This window comes from Mesoplodon densirostris, chromosome 11, assembly GCF_025265405.1.
Source record: "Mesoplodon densirostris isolate mMesDen1 chromosome 11, mMesDen1 primary haplotype, whole genome shotgun sequence".
NCBI classification, from domain to species: domain Eukaryota; kingdom Metazoa; phylum Chordata; class Mammalia; order Artiodactyla; family Ziphiidae; genus Mesoplodon; species Mesoplodon densirostris.
The window spans coordinates 3797594-3818509 of NC_082671.1; the positions used below are offsets into that span (position 1 = coordinate 3797594).

Consider the following 20916-nt stretch of genomic DNA (forward strand, 5'->3'; position numbering starts at 1 on the left):
TGCGCACTAGAGCCCATGAGCCACAACTACTGAGCCCACGCGCCGAGAGCCCGTGCTCCACGAGCCCGTGCGCCACAACAAGAGAAGCCATTGCAATGAGAAGCCTGCACACTGCAACGAAGAGTAGCCCCCGCTTGCCACAATTAGAGAAAGCCCGCGTGCAGCAATGAAGACCCAAAGCAGCCATAAATAAATAAGTTAGTAAGTAAGTAGGTAGGTAAATGATAAAAAAATAAAAGTAGCATGATGACTGAATGGAATGTTTTCATGCCAAAATAATGAGAAGCAGAGTTCCCAAACTGTAAATTACAAAGATTAATACCAAAACTGCTATCATTTAATGTGCCATGAAATATTTTAAAATCAATGATACAGGTTAACTAGTTGCAACAAATGGTACTCTCCTTGGCGTGATGGAGTCTATAACGGAAAAAAACGGTCCTTTGCTTCAGAAGCTTGTCTGCACAGGGCTCTGCTGGTCTCATGGTGCAGACACAAGAAATCCCAGAAGAGCTGCAACATCTGCTTTAAGCCCAGGAACTCCCACACCTGTCTGTACAAACAGGGACGTTTCTGAATAAACACTTCAAAGCTGCCGAGTGCCAGGACTGGTCAGTTCAGGGGCTGTCAGGAGTTGTGAACAGCATGAGTGACAGGCAAAAAGATCACCTAGGTATTTATCTCATTAATCTTCGAGTGTGCTTAATTCTTAAATTTAGAGAGTGTTCCTGTCTGGACTCATCCAACGGATTCCTTACTGGTCTTCTGCTCTGGTCTCTCCCCATTCCAATCCACCCTTAATAGAACCAGCACTATTTTCCTGAAATATGGATCGGACTGTGTCACTTCCCTGTTCCCTATGTCTACAGAATAAAAATTTTAATTAGTGGCATAGCATACAAGACCCTTCCAGCATCTTCCTTCAGAATTTGCCTCAAATATTCTTTGCCCCAGCAATACTAAATTTCTGATGGTTCCTCAAATACACCTTAGTATTTCATACCTCTATGACTTTTCATTTTCTACTTTATTTGGTCTATTAATACTTTCAAAGCTCTCTTCTCTTATTCCTCCTAAGAGACAGCTAGGGGGTCTGTGACGCCTGCCTTAACCATCCCAGGTAGACCTGGGTCCCTCCCTTGCTTCAAGCTCCCGCTGAACCCAGCTCATATGTCTTTTATATCTATCAACACAGTATATTATGATTTCCTGCCTTCCATGCCTTTCATACATGAATTCCCAAGACAGACCAGTAACTGGCACAAACTGTTTATCTCTCTATGAAATACACGAAGAAATTCTGATAAATATTTTTCCAAAGTTCAAACAAAGATTTGAATATCCACTCAGTGATTCAGAAACAAACCTGTCCACAGAATTACCTTAAGTATGCCAGGCTGATCTTGCAGCCTCAAATTCATCCTGACACACGCTACAACATGGATGAAACCTGAGTTCATCATGCTATGTGATAAAAGCCAGTCAAAAAAAGACATACTGTATGATTCCACTTAGAAGACTTATCTAAATTAGTCAAATTCATAGAAACATAAAGTAGAATGGTGGTGACCAGGGGCTGGGGCGAGGGGGAAAGGACGAGCTCTTCAATGCAAGATGCAATGTTCTGGAGATTGGTTTTACAACAAGGTGAATATACATAACACTATGGAACTGCATTTAAAAATGATTAAGATGGTAAATTCTATGTTATGTGTTTTCTTTAACTGTATAAACTATTTATTAACAGACAACGCCCACAAATTTATTTCTTCTTGGGCACACCTGCAGTACAGCCGTGGCGGCCCGTGGTCTTGGTGTGCTGGCCTGGACACCAAGTCCCCAGAAGTGGCACAGCCTCTGTGGGTCCAAGTCTTCTCCGGTCGCTCCAGGTCTTCCCAGAGCTTGTTGTCCAGACCCTTGGCCAGGACCTGGCTGTGTTTTCCAGCCTTCAGGTCCTCTGTCTGTCTAAGAACCAGTCTGGGGTCCTGTACTGGCGTGGATTCTGCATGATGGTGACCACACGTGGCACCTCATCCTCAGTGGGCTGTCCTGGTCAGGTCCACGTCTGCTTTCCTCAACACCACAAGGGTGGATCTTCGCCCCACACCCTTAATTGCAGCGACGGCAAAGGCAATCTTCCATCGCCCACCGATGTGGGTGCCGAGTGCTCGCGAATGTGGTGGACCTTCTCAGGGATCGCTAGGGAAATGGTGGCGGCCTCAGCGGTGGCGTGCGAGCCTCCAGTGAAAGAGGTATGTTTTTTTTATTTCAATAAAAAAATTTGAATTAGGGACACCCTGGTGGTCCAGTGGTTAAGAATCCACCTTCTACTGCAGGGGACGTGGGTTTGATCCCTGGTCGGGGAACTAAGATCCCACGTGCTGCGGGGCAACTAAGCCTGCGTGCTGCAGCTACAGAGCTCACAGACTCTGGAGCCCATGCGCCACAACTACTGAGCCCACGCACTCTGGAGCTTGCACACCGCAACTAGAGAAGCCCGCACACCAAAACAAAAGATCTTGCATGCCGCAACAAAGATCCCGTGTGCCACAACTAAGACCCGATGCAGCCAAATAAATAAATAAATAAATTTTTAAAATTTGAATTAAAGAAAGGCAACTGCAAGTTAAAAAATATAACTACAATGCTTAGGAAAGCCTATTCTAGAGCAATGCCTAAACACATGGTAGACACACAATAGTTTTCATGACTGAATGTGTTAAGTAACTAAATTTCTCTAGTAGATGATATGTATTTCTGGGATATAGTTTATTTCTCTGGGAATCCTCATTTAATCCCCCAATTCTGTCACGTATTTCCTATAGTATAGAATGAATGGGATTTCATGGGAAAATAGAAATGTTAATATCCAATGTTTTAAATCAGTATTTGTTTGTTTCTCTGGAAGAACAGTAAAAACAGAGGTGGAATGAAGTGGCAATATACCACTTAGAGTTAAAATAACAGGAACTGGAAAACACTTTAACAAAAGGAGACCAGGAAAATAGCTTGTGGTATATCATTCAGTGGAATATTATGATATTTAAAATAGTGATATACATCACTAACTGATTTAGAAAGATTTTTCATATTTATTGCTAGGTGGTAAAAATCTTTATATGGAGATACAAACAGAATGAAGAATAGTCATACAACAAATAATTAGTTAGCTCTAGGGTAGGATTACAAGTGATTTTAATTTCCCTCTCTAAATGTTTATGAAATATCTTATTTAAACATATTAGCATGTACTCTTTTATAACAAGAAAAAAATAAAACCGTTCCACTCTGATTCAAGTCCAGTGTTTCCCTGTTGATTTTCTGTCTAGAAGACTCATCCACTGTTTAAAGTGGGGTGCTGAAGTACCTGCTTTTACCGTATTCTCTACTGCTGCCTTCAGATCTGTTTGTATTTGCTTAACATTTTCAGGTGTTCCAATGTTGGGAACATATAAAATTACGACCATTTTGTCTTCTTGATGAACTGACACCTTAATCATTACATAATGATCTTTTTGTCTCTAGTTACTGTTTTTGGCTTAAAGTCCATTTTGTCTAGTGTAACTACACCTGCTCTCGTTTTGCTTCTGCTTTCAGGGAATATCTTTCTCCATTCTTTCACTTTGAGCCTATGTGTTTCTTTAAAGCCAAAGTGAGTCTCTCGTAGGCAGTATATGGTTGGGTCTTGTTATTTTATCCATACAGCTAACCTATGTGTTTTGATTAGAGAATTCAACCCGTTTACATTTAGAACAATTATTGAAGGTAAGCACTTCTTAATATGCCATCTTATTCATAGTTTTCTGGCTGCTTTCTAGTTCCCTTGTTTCTCTCTTCCCCTCTTACTGCCTTCCTTTGAGAAATGGTGATTTTCCACAGTGCTATGCTTTGATTCCCTTCTCTTTATCTTTTGTGAATCCACTGTAGGTTTCTGCTTTGCCATTACCATGAGGCTGAAATAAAACATTTTATAGCTCTAATAGTCTATTTCAAGGTAGTAAGAACTTAGATCATACATAAAAACTCAACCCCTTTACCCCTTTTATGGTTTTGATGTCACATTTTATCTTTTAATACTGTGTATTAATTAACAAATTACAGCAGTTACAGTTATTGTTAATACTCTTATCCTTTAACTCCAGAACTTTAAAACTCTTGTTTTAGATCAGAGTTAAAACGCCACCATATTACAGTATTAGAATATTCTGAATTTGGTTATATACTTCCCTTTACCAGTGTGTTGTATATTTTCATGTCTTCAAGTCACTAATTAGCGACCTTTCACTTCAGCTTGAAAAACTCCTTTCAGCATTTCGGATAAGGCAGGTCTGGTGATGAGGAGCTCCCTCAGCTTTTGTTTGTCTGGGAAACTCTTAATCTCTCCTTCAGTTTCTCAAGGACAGCTTTGCCAGGTAAAGTATTCTTGGTTGGCAGTTTTTTTCTTTCAGCAGCTTGAATGTATCATCCCACTCTCCCCTGGGGGTAAGGTTTCTGCTGATAAAGCAACTGACAGCCTTATAGGGATTCCCTTGTAAGTTATTTAAGCTTTTTTCCCTCCTGCTTTTAAGATTCTCTGCTTGTCTTTGGTTTTTGACAACTTTATTACAAAGTTTCTTGGAGAGATTTCTTTTTTCTTTATCAGTTTTATGGAAATAGAATCAACATAGAACACTGTGTAAGTTTAAGGTACATGACATAATGACACATAGAGAAATGATCACCACGATAAGTCTAGTTAACACCAATCACCTCACATAGCACCAAACGTTTTTTTCCCTCGTGATGAGAACTTCTGGGTTTACTTACTCTCTTGGCAGCTTTCAACTATACCACAGATCAGTGCTAACTGCAGACTCCATGTTGTATATTACATTCGTGGTGCTTATTAACCTTATAACAGGAAGTTTGTACATCTTGACCACCCTCACCCAATTCCCCAACTGCCCACCTCCAGTAACCACATATCTAACCTCTTTTTGATGTTTTTTTCTTTTTGCAGATTCCACACATTAAGTAAGATCTTTCAATATTTGTCTTTCTTTGACTTACTTTACTTAGTATAATGTCCTCCAAGTCTATCCCATGTATTGCAAATGACAAGATTTCCTTCCTTTTTCATGGCTGAATAATATTCTTGTGTGAGACATTTTCTTTAACCATTCATCTGTTGATGGACACTTAGGTTGTTTCCATGTCTAGATTATTGTAAATAACGCTGTAATGAACATGGGGATGCAGGAGATATCTTTTCGAGATAGTGATTTTATTTTCTTACAATATATACCCAGAAGTGGGGTTGCTGGATCATATGATAGTTCTGTTTTTAATTTTTTGAGGAAACTCTGTCTTCCATGGTGGTTGTACCAATTTACATTCCCACCAACAGTGCACAAGGGTTCCCTTTTCTCCACATCCTCACCAACACTTGTTATTTCTCGTTTTTTTTTTTTTTATGATAGTCATTTTAACAGGTGGGAGGTGATATCTCATTGTGGTTTTCATTTGCATTTCCCTGATGATTAGTCATGCTGAACACCTTCCCACATACCTGTTGGCCATGTGAGTATCTTCTTTGGAAAAATGACTATTCAGGTACTTTGTCCATTTTTAATTGGATTATTTAGTTTTTTTTGCTACTGAGTTGTATGAGTTCATATATATTGGTATCAACCCCTTATCAGACATGACTTGCAAATATTTTCTCCCATTTGGTAGACTGCCTTTTCATTTTCTTGATGGTTACCTTTGCTGTGCAGAAGTTTTTCAGTTTGATGTAGTCCCACATGTTGGTTTTTGCTTTTGTTGCCTTTACTTTTGGTATCAAATCCAAAAAATCATTGCCAAGACCAATATCAAGAGCTTAACCCCTATGTTTTCTTCTAGGAGATTTATGGTTTCAGGTTTTATGTTCAAGTCTTTAATCTATTTTGAGTTGATTTTTGATTTTTTGTGTATGGTGTAAGACAGGGGTCCAGTTTCATTCTTTTGCATGTAGTGGTCCAGTTTTCCCAACATCATTTATTGAGAGACTTCCCTTTTCCCACTGAGTATTCTTGGCTATTTTTGTCATAAACTAATTGACCATATACGTATGGGTTTCTTTCAATTCTGTTCCATTGGTCTATGTGTCTGTTTTTATGCCAGCACCATAGTCTTTTGATCACTATAGCTTTATATATAGTTTGAAATCAGGAAGAGTGATGCCTCCAGCTTTGTTCTTTCTCAGGATTGCTTTGGCTACTTGAGGTCTTTTGTGGTTCCATACAAATTTTACAGTTGTTTTTTCTACTTTCATAAGAAATGCCATTGGAATCTTAGGAGAGATAAGGTGTCTATAGATAGCTTTGGATAGTACAGACATGTAACATAATGTCTATATGTTAATTAATATTGAATATTAATTCTTCTAATCTATAAACACAGGATATCTTTCCATTTATTTGTGTCTTCTTCAATTTCTTTCATCAAAGTCTTAAGAGTTTTCCATATATAGATCTTTTACCTCCTCGGTTAAATTTATTTTTAGTATTTTATTGTTTTGATATTATTATAAATAGGATCATTTTCTTTATTTCTTTTTCAGATAATTTGTTGTCAGTGTATAGAAATGCAACTGATTTTTGTATGTTGATTCTGTCCTGCAACTTTACTGACTTTGTTAATTAGATCTAAGTTTTTTTGTCATATCTTTGATTTTCTATATATAAAATTATGTACAAACAGAGACAATTTTACTTCTTCCTTTTCACCCCTGATGCCTTTTATTTCTATTCCTTGTTTAATTGTGCTGGCAAGGAATATCAGTACTATGCTCGATAGGAAGGAGAGGATTTCTTTAAGTTGTTTTGTTTGGTGACTTATGAGGTTCATGTACTTCAGTATCCAAATCTCTCCTCAGATTTGGCAAGTTCTCAGTTATTATTTCTTTAACTAAGCTTTCCGCCCCCTTCTCACCCTCTTCTCCTTTTGGAACCCCAATAATTCACAAATTGGTTCTCCTGATGGTATCCCACAGATCATTTGGGTGTTTCCTCACTCTTGTGTTATTGTTGTTCTCCTCTGACTGGGTAATTTCAAAGCTCGTGTCTTCATTCTCACTGATTCTTTACTCTGCTTGACCAAATCTGCTGTTGATGCAGCAGACTTTTCATTACACTCAATGAAATGAATGAAATTCACTGATCCTCAAATGGATCGATCTGGCCTCTCTTAGCCTGTCTAAGTCTGCATCTCAACCTTTCTCCCTTCATGATGCAAGAGACACAATAACTTCCAGGAGGCCAAGAGCCCACACACAAGGAATCCTTCAGTTAGAGAAGGGGAGAGAGAGGAGCTTCTGTTTGGTTCTTTTTCATGATTTCTTATCTCATTAAACTTCTCATTTTGTCCCTATATTATTTTTCTGATTTCACCAAACTGTCTTTCTGTTTTCTTGCAGTTCACTGAGTTTCCTTGAAACAGATATTTTGAATCCTTTACTGAGTAAATCATAGACCTCCACATCTTTAGGCTCAGTATGGAAGGTTACTGTGACCCTTCAGTGGTGCCATGCTTCCTTGATTTTCAATGTTCCTTTGAGTTTTGATGGCTGCCTTCACATTTGCAGGTGCAGCCACCACCAGGCTTTATTAACTGCCTGCTTCAGTGCCTCCAAACTCACTTTTTTTACTCCAATGGAGTGCTAGATCTCTGTAAACCTGGACTTCCACAAAGGCTCTCTTCTCTGTGGGTGACTGTTTAAGTCAGTGTTCTCCAGGGGCTCCCAGACCTCAGTCAAGAGGACCTGGAGCTGGCTCATGAGTCACTTCAGGGTCTACAGTGGGGAATGAGGTCTGTCTGCCTAGACATACACAATGCATGGGTGGGCGATAGTCCTTCCAGATCTCTTTGTGTATGATGACAGATCCTACAGCTCCCATAAAGACACTTTTATTCCTAGATGGATGCTGAATATTTGGGGGGGGGTGTAGGTGGAAGGAAACATCTTATGCCTCCACAATGCTGATGTCACTTGTCTTTCCACTTTGAAAAATAAAAATTTACTGCTCCCCTGCAAAGAACTGTTGACAAGATTAGAGAGATACCAGAAATTGCTTCCCGCAGTCTATATATGGTTTACACAAGTGTTTCATCTGCATGGCATTTTGTTTTTAAGTGAACATGAGTGCTTTGACACTGTCCCACTTTAATCATTTATATTATTTTCCATTTCAATAATTTACATTATCTGCTTAGCCCTTGAATACATCTAAATTTGCTACTACAGGCTTTTAAGATTGAAAAACTGGACCAAGCAACCATGGCAGAACCTTCTCACTTATGTAAATTGAACAGTGTACTCCTCACATTCAGGTGGCTGCTTTAAAACTTAGAGTTATCTCAAATTCAAAAGCATGACAGTTTGGTGGGAGAGGACTACTTCCAGCACAGTATACTGCTAAGCCTGGAAGTCCCTCTGGTTCCATCCATCCTGGCTATGCTGAATAAATGTCTGAGCACTTGAGTGTAAACTAGAAATCTTGCAACCTAAGTAAGGGTCACCACTGTGGCCAGTGCTGAAATCTGGGCCACCCAGGGCACATCACCAGAGCAGAATAAAAATATCCATAGAACTATGCAGGATCAATTATTCAAGACAAAACGAAATGAGCAATCCTTGATTCCTCCATTTCCTTCATCCCCAATATCCAAACCATCAGAATGCCAAAGGCTCAACTTACAAAATACATTATAGATCTATAAACTTTAAAAACATAAATTACACCATGCCACCACCTTGGTCAAAATTCTCTGCCGGTTTCCCACTCTATTTAGAATAAAATTCAAACTCCTTTAAGACCTTAAACGACCTGGGTCTTGCCTACATCTTTGGGCACATTTCCTATGAATCCCCTCATTTATTATACTCAATGGTTTTGTTTCTATTTTTCTAACAGACCAAGTTCAATCCTGCATCAGGGCCTCTGTATTTGCACCAATTTATGCCTGGAATGCTCTTACCCCAGACAGTCACATGGCTAACTTCTTTACAACATTAAGGAGATAAAGTTCAAGGAAGACCTAAAAGAAGCATTCTTAGACCCCCTAATCTAAAAATTTCCCCAACCCCAACATATTATAAAATCCCTCCAGCAGTCAATTTCTATGTAAGCTCTCTTATATTTTCTTCCCGTTACTTAATCCTTGTCTGAAACTATCTTGTTTACTTATTTTATGTCTAAAATACACTAAAATGTATCCTCCACCTCCATAAAGGCAGGGCTCTTATCTGCCTTGATCACTTGTGTATCTCTTGATATTAGAGAACTTTCTAGCGCATAATGCTACTTAACCAATGTCTGGTGAATGAATTAACCGATCTTCAATAACTGTATCATTTGTCAGTAGCGATATGCACTTCCCATTATCCCTTTCAGCTTGGTTTCTGAAAGCTCCTCCAATCCAATGGAGACTCCATTAAAATGATACTGAAGAAAGATAAAAAGGAAATAACTTCTGTTATGGGTTTATTTCCTATTTGTATTTCTTTAGTATCAATATCAGATGGGACCGTTCAAAGAATTTCTGAAAGAGATAAAAAGAAGCAAGTGCACTGCCAGGTGAACAGGAGTGGAGGAGTGTCCTGCAGTCCAGGGAAATGCAGTAGGAGGCTAACGGTGAGATGGGAGCGAGTCCTCCCTGAAAGACTCCAAAGAAGTTCAGGACTCAAACAAGCCTGTGGGCGGGACAGAAAGGAGGAGCCAAAAATAAGGGAATTCATTCAAACTCTAACTACTAACTCACTGCAGCAGCTGTCCCTCCTCACTTTCCTGTCTTCTTATACAGGACATGCAGCTTATTATTCCCCCCAGCTATAACAAGCAAGCAAGCAAAGAAATATGACTGGGTCCTCTATGATACTAAATAAACGACTTAGGGAGAGGTAAAGCTCTTATGTCAGAATTGGTGCCCCTGAGTGAATTCTTCATTCTAGACTTGGGGGGACCCTCCAACCTGGATCTACGCCCATCCATCCTAACGAGATGTCTGACAGTTAACAAGTTCTGTTTATGTAAATAAAACTACTTGCCAGCTGCCTCATTCAGAGGAGAGGCCTAGCAGGAAAGTAAACCTATAAACACCACTAAAGGAATCTCAATGCAGCCACCTACTGCAATCAACTCAGTTCTTAAATATGAATGGGCCATTAAGGATCATCAGACGTATGTGGAAAACCTCCAAAATGAAAGAGAAAATAAATAATAACTGAGGTAGAAGGAAATACCACTCAGGAAACAGATGAAAGTTCTTAAAAAGGTCTAATGACTTTTCTCAGAGAAATTCAAGAAGGTATTAAAGCTACAAAACAAAATCTAGGAGGTCATGAAAAAAGAACATTAGATTATAAGACAGTTAAAACACTCATTACCAAAATTTAAAAAAATTCAAAAGGACGGAGAGAAAGTCAAGAAAATACCCCCAAAACTGAAGAAATAAAACCCAAAGAGTTAAAAATATAAGAGAAATTGAGGATTAGTCTAGGAAGGTCCCAAATCCAACTACTAGAGGTTTTAAAAGGTGAGACCAGTTAAAAATGAAGGAAAGGCCATTATCAAAAAATCTACAAACGATAAATGCTGGAGAGGGTGTGGAGAAAAGGGAACCCTCTTGCACTGTTGGTGGGAATGTAAATTGATACAGCCGCTACGGAGAACAATATGGAGGTTCCTTAAAAAACTACAAATAGAACTACTATATAACCCAGCAATCCCACTACTGGGCATATACCCTGAGAAAACCATAATTCAAAAAGTCATGTACCACAGTGTTCACTGCAGCACTATTTACTATAGCCAGGACATGGAAACAATCTAAGTGTCCACTGACAGATGAATGGATAAAGAAGATGCGGCACATTATATACAATGGAATATTATTCAGCCATAAAAAGAAATGAAATTGAGTTATCTGTAGTGAGGTGGATGGACCTAGAGTCTGTCATACAGAGTGAAGTCAGTCAGAAGGAGAAAAACAAATACCGTACGCTAACACATACATATCGAATCAAAAAAATAAAATGGTTCTGATGACCCTAGGGGCAGGACAGGAATAAAGACACAGATGTAGAGAATGGACTTGAGGACACGGGGAGGGGGAAGGGTAAGCTGGGACAAAGTGAGAGAGTGGCATGGACATATACACACTACCAAATGTAAAACAGATAGCTAGTGGGAAGCAGCTGCATAGCACGTGGAGATCAGCTCGGTGCTTTGTGACCACCTAGAGGGATGGGGTAGGGAGGTGGGGGGAGGGAGAGGTAAGAAGAGGAGATATGGGGATATACATATACATATGACTGATTCACTTTGTTGTGCAGCGCAAACTAGCACAACATTATGAAGCAATTATACTCCAATAAGATGTTAAAAAAACATTAAAAAAATTTTTAAAAAGTAAAAGAATTGACACTATATAAATAAAAAAAACTTCCCTAAGTTCATATTCTGCCTAAGACCAAGAAAGGAAGGAGAAGGAGCCTCTCTATGAATATCAAAAAGACAAGTGTTTCATCACATAATAAGTAGGAAATGACCTATCAAATATTTCCTGAAATCAGAGGACCAATTTTAAGCCATTGATACACCTTTTGATTACTATGATCACAACCATGACTGATAACAATGTTGATTTAATTTAATTCTCACAACAACCTAAAGAGGCGCTATAATTATTTTCATTTCAGAGATGGGAGAGACACAGATAAATTAATTAACTTATTTGAATTCACACAGCTAAAAAATGGCTGAGATTCTAACTCTAATTTTGACCTATATGATTAAATAGCAACATTACCAATAAAAATATGATTACTGAAAATATTGTAATCTGACAAGCCTGTAAATCTAAGAAGCAATTTATAATAAAAAATTCTATTAACGGAAAAATGTTAAATGTCTCCATAGTGATGCAATTAGCAAAACCCAGAATGCAGGGCTAAGAACTTGGTTTTTTTCAACAAATATACTGAAAGGGGTAAAAGAGATGGAAGGGAACTTAAAATAGACTTAAGAGACATATAAAGCAGCTTCAACATAGACATTGGTTTGGATGCTGAGTTCCACAAGCTACAAATAATCAAAAGTACAAACCATTTAGAAATAGCCTGATAAATGTTAACACTAACTTTGATGAAAATAAAGAATTACTGTTAAGTTTTTTCAGCTGTGATAATGGTACTGTTGCCATGTTTTAAACAGAACTCTCATCTTTTAGAAATATATACTGAATGACCTAGGATAAAATAATATGATGTCTACAATTTGCTTCAAAATAAAACAGAATGGGGGAAGTAAGAATACAGATAAAATAAAATTAGTCATAAGTTGATCACTGTTAAAGATGAATGACAAACACCGAAGTTCACTGTTCTACTTTTAAATATGTTTAAAATTTTCCATAAAAAAAACGACCCCATGTCTTGAACACTGGAATCACACAAAATGTTATTACTTGAATTATAGACTGAGTATCAGAAACTGAAAAACTATCTTATTGCATTTGATTGACTTATTAAAAAAGAAAAATCACAAGACACAAAACAACGAGTTGCCAAAGTAACGGAAGAGGCGCACAGCTCTTCTCGCCTAGTACACGGTGACATTCCAACTCATCATGTAAAGGTTTGCTGTTCACAAGTAAAGATTTTTGGTTACAGGAGTGTTTATAAAAGGAACATTGAGCAATGCAGAGGGTATCATACATTACAAAAGTAATAAATTTTTTTGCTACATATGATTGATTATTTTTAAATTTTAGAGACTTTCAAAGCCCAGCAATATTCCATGTTTAGTAAACATTCATTAATTAAACAGTGTTTGCCTGTTCACACTGACCTGCCACTGTGTGGGGCAGAGTGGGTGTAGGAAGTGCCGCTGCCCGCAGGGGTGCAGTATGTGAGGTGGGGAGGGGTGGACAGACGGAAGAGGGAGCAAATGCTTCACTGCTGTGAGACCTGGAGAACAATGGTCAGCAGAAGCATAATCTCCATTTAGAATAACGAGAGATTCACCAGCATGTGAGACTGAAAACAACACTGGAAGGTTGACTTTAAGTACTGACATTGTTTTCAACTGAGTTTGAGATGGTTCGAAAACATTCCCAGAAATCAAATAAACAGGTGTAGCTAATAATTCTGGGATGTCTAATTTGGCCTACTATATGCAGTATCAGATAGTTTTTAAATATATATATCTCCCTCATCCTCACCCTGGGTAAAATGTGGCCACAGTTATTTCTCTGCACATAATTCATTCTCATTCTCTCTCTCTCTCTCTCTCTCTCTCTCTCACACACACACACACACACACACACACACACACACAGTCCTTCCAATGTTTCCTCTTTGCCTGGATTACAGTGACTGGGACTATAACCTTTGACTTGCTATGTTGAGAGTAACACGATGTATATTCTTCTTTGGTCTCCATGAGTGACAGGTACCCTGGAAAGTCCACCAGTTAATCTTCTTGAGATGCATTCTAGGAAGAAGTAAAAATCTTGGCAGGCTCCAGAGTGAGGCGAGTGCACTGTCTGGGTTCCCCTCCCACTCGGCCAGGAGGGCAGACTTTCAGGTTCATTATCAACTCAACAGTATGCCTGTCGGCTGCCAAGGGTGAGAGAAGGCTGAGCCTCTTAAGGCATCCTGGACTTTCTGACTTCTCTAAAGTAAAAGCAAATCCATAACAGACAGATATGTTTTAAACCTACTGCACCCATTTATCCACTTTAATTTACTGGATCAACTAGCTCAGAGTAGGAAATGCCTAACACTGGATTTGCCATTACATGGCCACCATTCGAACACCCTATTATCAGGACTAAGGGTGGGAAGGTGGACATGTGAGTTCAGGGGAGACAGGAGCACTGACTTACCTCTGATATGACCCTAACAACGTGGGCTCAAGTCTGACTGAGAAGCAGAGCTTAGAAGGTAACACAGCAGAAATGAAATCCTGGTAAAGAGGGTGAAGCACAGTGGAAGGGAGAAACAGCTAACAATGGTCTCAAGAAGTACTTTCGTGTTGCACATTTAAAAGAAGAAACGTGGGGTTTTTCGATTTTTGTTTTGTTTTTTAAAGCAGACAAAAACAAAAAGCAATCATTCCTTCTAAGCAAAATATTTTCCCAACGTCTTTTCTATTTTGGAATGTGGGTTTAAGTCTTTAATTTTTCTCTGGGTAAAACGTGGCCACACAATTTCTCTGCAACTGATGTACTATTCTTTCTGCCCACACTCAGACTTTAAAATTAGAATTATTCAGGTTTCAGACACTACATACTTATGCCCAACTTTACTGTCAGAAGTATATAGAATATTCACATTCCTCACAAAACATATACTGTATACCAACTTGGACCCTCTTTTTTAAGATATAAGGTTACTTTACAAATGTAATTTTTCCTATTGTGATGTTGAATAAGCTTAGCAATAAAAAGAGAGATGGAAGAAAAAGAAGGTTTCTCAATTCCTAGACTAGAATTCTCTTTATTAATCCACTGTTGAGGCACACGAACTCTTACTTATTTTTAATCAGCAAGAGTAAGGAAAAATCACACGTGGAAAAGAAAGTCAGAGGTAACTGAATTAATCCAACAAAACCTAAAATGGACATACTGAGGTTGGCAAACTGGAAAACCAAGTTGGAAATGAAAGTTTAGAAAATACAAACAGGCTCAAAATGGAAAAATGACTACTGAGGCAAGTTACAGCAATTTTCAGTAAAGATGGAAGTTCAGAATTGGAGAACTGTACCAGTTGAGAAGAGGTGGACCTAAAAGAAACTGCTGAGAACTGTGGAATTATCATCACTGAAGATGTTCATATGCTGGAATCCAACACCCGCCTTTCTGGAATGGGGTCAGTGTATGAATGCTTAATTCACAGCAATTTCTATAATTGCTGATCTTATAATTCTAGATCTTATCAAGAAAGAAAAAAAGGATGAACCAATAGTTTTTTTTTTCTCATTGAAAATTGTACACATGAGAATAAATGAATATGGATGTTTCTTGGAAGAGTGGAAAGAATCCAGTGGCAATCAAAGTGGGATCTGGCACCAGTTCTGTCACTAAGTTGGCTTCTGACTGTGCATGAATCACTTGGCCATTCCGAATGCCAGTTCCCTTACATGTAAAGTAAGAGAACGGAAAGGAAGGGAGGAGACCAGTGTGCACCGGGAGCTGGTCCACACCTGCTCTCTTCTCGTGGCAAGATGCCGACAGCATCCCTGTGGGTAGTGACTGCTCTGCTCCTTCTCATGAGTGATGGAGGTTGGTTCACAGAGGCTACCTTGCCCAAGGTCACACCTGCAGAGTAGGCAGCAGAGACAGGGTGTGTGTCCAGCCCTGTTTGACTCTGAGGTCCGGGATGGAAACAAAACTGTACTGCCGCCTCTCAGGAGTCTCAAACAGTACCAGTGACCTAAGTTCTCTCTGGTTTACTCTGGAGAGACTCGCCACCCCTGCTGCCATTTCCTGAATGAAGTCTCTTCTTCGGGATCCCGTACCCACTCCCGACAGGCTCTCGTGGCCCGGTCCCCAACCTCATCTACTGCCCACATAGTGACCAGAGGGTATTCCTAAGAGATACAAACTTGGTTTTTTGTTTTTTGGGTTTTTTTTTTTTGCAGTATGTGGGCCTCTCACTGCTGTGGCCTCTGCCGTTGCGGAGCACAGGCTCCGAACACGCAGGCTCAGCAGCCATGGCTCACGGGCCCAGCCGCTCCACGGCATGTGGGATCCTCCTGGACCGGGGCACGAACCCGTGTCCCCTGCATCGGCAGGCGGACTCTCAACCACTGCACCACCAGGGAAGCCCCAAACTTGTTATTTTTATATCCTTACAATAAAGGCTCGAAATACAGGAAAAATGCCCAAAGCTTGGGAAACACACACTGAAGTCTTCATAGTGTGCTCCCAACTTTCTGCCTGCTGCTGCCCGAACACAGCCATGCCTTTAGCGCTGAAGACTGACGGGGATCACTCTTCCTTTCATCCGCACAGAAGACTTCCCCAGCCTTCAAGTACAGTCTGTCCCTACCGAGCAGCCCCCTCCATCCACGTAGCTCCAGCGCTGACCAGCCCAGAAGGAGTCTCCCCCTCCTCCTCCTCCTTCCCTCTGTGGCGAAAATCTTAACCTTTAAACCATAACTCATTTGTCATCATCTCCTCTGTGATCTCCTCCCCATCAAATTCCCTGTGAGCTGGTTCTTTCTTTGAGCTTCCATACCTTTACCAGATACCATCTTACATTCGTTTTGAGCCTGTCTTCTCTATTGTGAACTCCCGGGGTTTTATTTACCTTTGTATTATTGCCCCCCCCGCTTATCACCTATCAGTGTCTGGCCAATAATAATGACCAGACTTAATAATTTAAGTTTGTTAAATGAATTAATAAATCTGAAGAGGGGAATGCCTTCCTCAAAAGTGAACATCCCTGCTTCCTCACGGACACTGCAGTGGCCTCATTTCCAGCAAACCATCAAACCACAAGAGGTCAAAACTCATTGTGTTTAGGGTGTTTGCGTGTATGGTGCAAGGGTGAGTAAGGGGCAGGAGAGGAGGAGAGAAGCGAGGGCAGAAGAAGGAGCTAGGAAGACGGCTCAGACTAGACTGCGCAGGGCTCTCCAAGAAGCGGAGGTTTATCCTCCAGGAGGCGGGTGCTACTGAAAGAATTTTAAGCTGGGAAACGACACTGCCATGTTTACTGTGTGAGAAGCTGTTTAGCAGCGAGTGAAGTCGGAATTCAAAGGTGAAAACAGGCTGAAGACAGAGGACTCAGGAGGCAGTCAGGTTCCAGAGCTCCCCTCTCAGTAGTAAAGGGAGGGAAGCCTGCCCAGAGTGAGCGCGGATGGCAGACGGGCAAGCTCAGGCCGAAGGGAGCACCAACGCTCAAGTAGTGCAAACAGTTTACGTCCATAATTACTTACTATCTACTATACATTATAATAATTAATGTGTGCTAGGTATTGCGATGGAGAGAGAGAAATGAGAAACGATCCACAGTGAAGTGGGGAACACAGATTTACAAACAAATAACTAAAATACAGAATTACGGTTCAAAACAAACAAAAAAAAGGTCATTACCAGAGATAAATAAGAAGTATGAGAAAAGGGTACCACAGAGTCAAAGGGAGGAAACAGTCTCGAGGGGAAAAAAGAAAGGAGGGGGTTAACTAGTAGGGTACAAAATATTATAGAGCATCACATACAATGAGGACGGAAAAGAAAACAGTTTGCTTCTTAACTTTTGTTAAGTAAATAAATTCTGAAATTTCCTATTGAAAAAGGTGGTGTCTCCAATTAGGTATTTCCCCCCAGGTGTAGATTAGAAATTCCCGTAGTTCTAAACACTGTATAAGACTAATTCAATGTCGAATACTTTAACAATGCGGGATCTAAGTCTCTTACTGTATCAAGTAGGTAGATATCAATTCAAGTATATAGTCCTATATGAGCACAAGGACATTTATTCAATCTCCTATTACAAATTTGCAAGCATATGACTGACTACTCCTCAAAGCATTAAAACATAGAAAATGATCTGATCACTTGTTCTAAAAGGACTGGTATGGAAAGAAGTAATTCCTTATTTCTAGGAATATGCTATTAACATGGGAGCGATTATGTATTTACTTAATTTTATTAGCACGAGAGGTGAGAAATGCTCCACACTGTGTAGTTGGGTACAATGAATTCAATAAACTTATGGAAGCAGCAAACAGTAAAGGAAGACAAACACTTATTATATAAACACCCAAGTGTTATTTATAAAGATTTCTAAACCAACTGCCTGCTTTCCCAGTATAGTACCTAAAACCATGGGTAAAAGATACTCCATCTGAAGTGCCCATAGAGAATCTTCATCAGGAGTAGAACAAACTTTAAAAGTCTCAAGTTTCTAGGAATGAAGCCTAGTTTGCCTTTAAATTACACTCAGAAGTAAAAGAGATAATTCAAAGCAGAAGCTACATTTTCTATGCTGATAATTCAATGTATAATTGATGACTTAAAAACATCATTGACAATCAGGCTCCATGGTGTATGAGCAGCAGGCAACTGCTACTTTCACAAGAGGTACTTGTGTCTCATGAGAATATGCAGTAAAAAAAATTTAATCCTGAGATAAAGTCACAAATATGTGTAGCAAAGTGAAGGTCAATTGATTTGTAATAGGTACTGGAGGGAAAAGACTGAGAAAATAGGAGTAAATCTAGCTTGTTAACAGCAGGAGTAAAAGGCAATCAAGTACAGACAATGCTCCTTACTCCTGGTAGCGATGCTCTATAAAGCAGCTGTGAACACTGAATTCACAAATCCTGACCTGCTGCTCCTAAGGGAAATATAGGATGAGGTTTCTGCGAGCTTCTGGGTACAACGTTTACACCAACCAGTCCATACCTAACCATGTTTTATGTGTGTTTTTGTTAAAGACACCATATTTAACATACACTGTTGACTCATTAACACTGGACTCCAGGCCAAGAACACGACCTACTGCTCACGCCTGAATGGAGCTTCACCAGCACACGTGTTTCCTCTGTAAGGCACATCAGAGGTACACCAGGCAGCCCTTCGTGCAAAGAGGGGAAACAAGTGGCCTCCACAGACCGTGAAGAGGACCCTGTGTGGAGTGTGAGAGCCAGACGAGAAGGCAGGCAGCACGTGGCGCAGCCCCAGCGGGATGTGCACGGAGGTGAGTCACAAAGCCCGGCCACTCTGCCCCCGTCCACGAATGGCTGTGAGAGTGTCTGAGTGCTGCGTCTGGAGTTACAAATAAGTGTTAGCAGCAGGTGAACTGGCATATACGGAACCCACAAATAATGAGGGGTGACTTTACTTCTCTCTCAAATGTATTAAAAGCAAACAAACCTTTGTTTTCCACCCCATTAATCAATCCTGCTTCCTATTAGAGTGACTGTGAACTGACGAGGGCCACCTCTCTTTGCATCAGTTTTGCTTCCAGTTTAGAAAAGACACAATGTAGCTGCATATCAAGAAACTAAGTTAAATCCAGGACAAAATCCTGAGGGATTCCCTATGCTTCAAGAATCACAACATTGTAACTTCTTGAATAAGAACATGTAAGGAAAATTGTGGATGAACTCAGTAAAGACTGAGTTTATGAATGGATCTGAACAACAAACTGGAATTCTTAATTCTGTATCTCCTCAGATTATACTTTACATGATAAGGATTCCCTTTTTCAAATTCTAAGGTTAATCTCATTCCTAGTGGATTCCTGGCATGGAAAGGTTCAGAAAGGTACAGGTCTGATTCCATCCGACATCAGTATTCTTCCACCAACTGTGAGAGCTTAATTTTATATATGAACACTCTACCACTGATTTCATGTAGACAACTATGAGAAATAAAAATGTGCTCCACAGTCATGGAAGTGGAAGAATTTACTAAGTAGAGATAATGGGCAAGTCACAGCTTAATAAATCCCTACATTTTAAAAAGAGGTGCTGAGAATTCACTTTTCCATTACAAAGGCCTATGAGTGAACACAGCTGCAGGAAGCAGCCTTAGAAATATAGGGCAGATTTTATTTTTTTAATGACCATTTTAGGGCTTCCCTGGTGGCTCAGTGGTTAAGAATCCGCCTGCCAATGCAGGGGACATGGGTTCGAGCCCTGGTCTCGGAAGATCCCACATGCCGCGGAGCAACTAAGCCTGTGCGCCACAACTACTGAGGCCTGCGCTCTACAGCCCGCGAGCCACAACTACAGAGCCCGCGAGCCACAACTACTGAAGCCCGCGTGCCTAGAACCTGTGCTTCACAATAAGAGAAGCCACCGCAATGAGAAGCCCGCACAAAGAGCAGCCCCCGCTTGCAGCAACTAGAGAAAGACTGTGCGCAGCAGCGAAGACCCAACGCAGCCACAAATAAAGAAATTTATAAAGAAAAAAAATTACCATTCTAAGAATGGCGATGGATGTTGTCTAATTCGTTCTACAATAATAGAATAACCTTCCTCCTCCCTCTCTCCATTCTTTCACAAAACACTCACAGGCCATGTAATGTACTAGAAGGTACAAGATGAAAACAATCTGGCCTCAATAAATAGTGAACCTATTGGAAGAGACTATAAGTAAAGAGGTAAATAAAATCTAGTGTGGTCTTTCTGTAAGATATCCAAACTGAAAGATATCCAAACAAATTTTTATCTACAGTGGAATGGATAAATAAACTAAGGTACAGTCATAGCCTGGACTACTACACAGCAACAAGAATAAATGAACTACAACCACACGTAGGGGTAGCAGAAAGCAGGAGAGACATCACGGAGAGCTACACATACCATACTAAGAAAACTAAGTTTTCTTGTGGAGGATGTAAAGGGTCAGAGATGGTGACGTTGAAGAATTTTAAGGAGAAGATTCAGCAGATCTTAATTTTATACGAATCATTACGTCAGGCAATGTGAAGCATGCGTTACAATGAGACAAGAAGACCTCTTAGGAGGCAATTAAGGAAATCCAAGCAAAAACCACCATGAAGGTACAAATTATGGTACAGAGAGGACAAGAGAAATCAAGTATTTAGAAACAAAATGTTTGTGAGCAGGAGAGTCAAAGAGGAGTCCCAGAATCATTCTAGAAGGAGCATGTGGCATTTTTTTTCTCTGCAATATTTTTTGTGATAATAAGACTCTTTAAGGGTTAGCTAAGCTTTGTGGCCACAGAAAAAAATTCTAAAATGGAAATTGCAAAAGTTACCCCCCAAAATATTTTTGAATGTTGTATACATTGGATATTCTATATTATATAGGTAGAATAGAATACAAACTGCAGACCTGCTGCATAATTGTGTATGTTGTAGTCCACACATAGAAACTGTAATGTTTATAGATAAGGTAGCCCATGTGGAAG

The 20916-nt window shown here is 39.8% G+C and overlaps 1 protein-coding gene and 1 pseudogene across 5 annotated transcripts in view; both read right to left on the minus strand.

The window, feature by feature from the left end:
- ERC1 (ELKS/RAB6-interacting/CAST family member 1) overlaps positions 1–20916 on the minus strand; it is a 390173-nt gene that overhangs the window by 118715 nt on the left and 250542 nt on the right. The gene's annotated exons all lie outside the window — the stretch shown is intronic.
- LOC132498390 (small ribosomal subunit protein uS13-like) lies at positions 1763–3467 on the minus strand (annotated as a pseudogene).